This window comes from Conger conger, chromosome 14, assembly GCF_963514075.1.
Source record: "Conger conger chromosome 14, fConCon1.1, whole genome shotgun sequence".
NCBI classification, from domain to species: domain Eukaryota; kingdom Metazoa; phylum Chordata; class Actinopteri; order Anguilliformes; family Congridae; genus Conger; species Conger conger.
Window position 1 is genome coordinate 4,441,079 of NC_083773.1, and position 3,124 is coordinate 4,444,202.

The following is a 3,124-nucleotide window of genomic DNA, read 5'->3' on the forward strand; positions in this document are numbered from 1 at the left end:
CTGAGGGCGCTGAGCAACGCTGCCAACATGAGAAAATACGGAAGCGCTCTTCCTCCAAATCATCCTGTGTGACACACTGCCACAGGTGAGGCCAGGGTTTTTGCTACTGAAATAACACCACATTACTGCCTGTAGATTTGTATTTTCATCACCCCCAAATGATGCTATACTGCGTTTGGATCCTTCCAGGGAGACGAAGGCTGCATATTTAAACTGAAATTATTCATCACTACACTGGAGGGAGACTGAAAGTGTGGCACTGCACGTTGGGGCTCCGCTCTCCCTGTCTGGAAGAGAGGTGTTCTCCTAGGCGTGTTCCCCTAGGCGTGTTCTCCTAGGCGTGTTCCCCTAGGCGTGTTCTCCTAGGCGTGTTCCCCTAGACGTGTTCTCCTAGGCGTGTTCTCCTAGGCGTGTTCCCCTAGACGTGTTCCCCTAGACGTGTTCTCCTAGGCGTGTTCTCCTAGGCGTGTTCTCCTAGGCGTGTTCCCCTAGACGTGTTCTCCTAGACGTGTTCTCCTAGGCGTGTTCTCCGAGCCGTGTTCTCCGAGCCGTGTTCTCCGAGCCGTGTTCTCCGAGCCGTGTTCTCCGAGCCGTGTTCCCGAGCCGTGTCCTCGTAGCCGTGTTCCCGGGCCGTCAGGATCTGGCTGGCAGTAAAGCAGCACAGATATAAATTTCAGACGGGCGTGTTTATCGCTGCGAGGCGCTGGTCTGGTGTTCTGAGCGTGACCGTTTATCTCCGGGCGGCGGTCGCCTAGCGATGGCGTTACCGGGGCGACGTGTGGCGGCCCCGGAGCGGGCTGGTCGTGCGGGGGCCTGCTGGGTATTGATCAGGGGCGCGAGAGGGCTCCTGTTCCTCTATAAATACCCCGCGAGAGCGATCAGTGGCGCGCACGGGGAGGATCAGCTTGTGCCCTCCTCCGCGTCCCTCTCCCCTCCGCTCAGACCGGGGGGCTATTTCTGTGCCCGATCCATACAGCCTGCAGCACTCCACCCCAGCTCGGGTTACCGCGCCCGGAATCAATGTGCGGGAGAAACCAGGGGAGGGACGGAGGGAGAGAGGAGGAGAGGCGGAGAAGGGCACGGAAGGACAGAGGAAGGAGGGAGACGGATGGAGGGAAAGAGAAAAGGGAGGGACGGATGGGTGGATGGATGGATAGGCGGGGGGAGGAGGGGGGGATGATGAGAAGAGAGAGGGAGGCTGAGATGAAGGGAGAAGCGATGGAGGGAGAGATGGAGAGAAGAAAGGAAGAACGGAGGAAGAGATGAGAAAAGGAGAGGGAGAAATAACGAGAGTGTGGCACAGAGGAATATAAGACAGCCCCTTTCCCCCACAGAAGTGTATCAACGTGCACTCTGCACTGCCCACAGCCCGGACCAGGCCCTACACAGCGGCGTGAACTTCAGAGAGCAGGAGAACCTTCTGGAAGATGCAGGAGTCTCTCATGAATTCAGCACAGGAGTGCGCCACAGCCTCTCAAAGTGGTGCAGGTGCACATGAGTGAATCTGATGGTATTCGAGCCCAAAGCTATTCATTTCTCTCTCCACATAATACGTACCGAGCAAACCAGGGATGGGGTGAATTCCATTTCAATTCAGTCAACTCAGGAAATTAACCGAAATCAGATGACGTGTAAACGCCTCGCAGAACATTAGAGGCGTTTTCGGGTCATGATCTCAATTTCAATTCATTTCCTGAATGGACTGACAGAGCCGAGATGGACCTGACCTAAACCCAGGCGCCGGCTGCACTGCGGTTACCTTCCTGTTTGCGGTCCAGTTCTGCCCGAGCGGGTCTTCGTTCCGCGGCTAAGTAAGGCTTTCGGTAACGCTAATGGATGAACGCAGGGTATCCGCAAAGCACTTTCTCCGGCTCGGGTCCATAGAGAGACCTACCTCTGTCCCTGTGTGAATCACCAACCCCTCCTCACCCCCCCCCCCTTGCTCAAAAAAACCACAGTAGTCAAACAGCTTAGGATAAATAATTTAATGTTGTTACACCATCAATATATGTGCACTCTCACAAAAGGGGAGATAAAATGCAATAAACCACTCCCCTCCAAAAAAAAATAAAAAGAAACTAAAAAAATAATAAAACATCAACAGTCCACTTAGTATTGCTTATGCAACCTAGAGTTTCCCTTGGCCAGTATAGCGTTAGCAAACCTGTGAACTGTCCAGGAAATCTCTGTGACAGAACACTACACGCACACGCGCACGCGCACACACACTCACAAACTAGCACACATGCACGCATGCACGCACACAGACGCACACATACAAGAGCACAGGCGCGCGCACACACACACACACACACACACACACACACACAGACAGACAAGCACACACACACATACACATACACACACGCTCTGGTCTACTGACTGTAGCAGGGATTCCCAAATGAATCATATCATACAACCCCTGAGACCCGCCCCCCTTCCCCCCTCCCTCCCTCCCGCCTTCCCATGATGCCCCAGTCCTGTCACTCAGGTTCCGTACCTCTTGCCTGTCCTAGGTCACAGCTCCAAGTCCTCCTTTCTATTTCATATTTTGTTGTTCTTTTTTGGTGTATAAAAGCAAACATCAGTGCTGCATCATTCGCGTTGTAAAAAAAAAGGCTTGGCGATCCAGTAGGTGTGTGAGTGTGTGTTCGCGTGCGTGTAAATGTCTGTGTGTGTGTGTGTGAGCATGCAGGAGTGTGTGAGTGTGTGTGTCTGTGTGTGTGTGAGCATGCAGGAGTGTGTAAGTGTGTGTCTGTGTGTGTGTGTGTGTGAGCATGCAGGAGTGTGTGTGTGTGTGTGTGTGTGTGTGTGTGTGTGTGTGTGTGTGAGCATGCAGGAGTGTGTAAGTGTCTGTGTGTGTGTGTGTGTGTGTGTGTGTGTGTGTGTGTGTGTGTGTGTGTGTGTGAGCATGCAGGAGTGTGTGTGTGTGTGTGTGTGTGTGTGTGTGTGTGAGCATGCAGGAGTGTGTATGTGTGTGTTTACTTGGCTATGCATGGAGCAGGCTCCAGCTCCCCCCTCCCCCCTCCCCCCGCTGGCGGTAAGAGAAGTCATACAGCCACATAAGAATATAACCGCTAATATCAGCAGCAGCAGAACCAGCCTGAGAGCCGAGCTCGCTGGG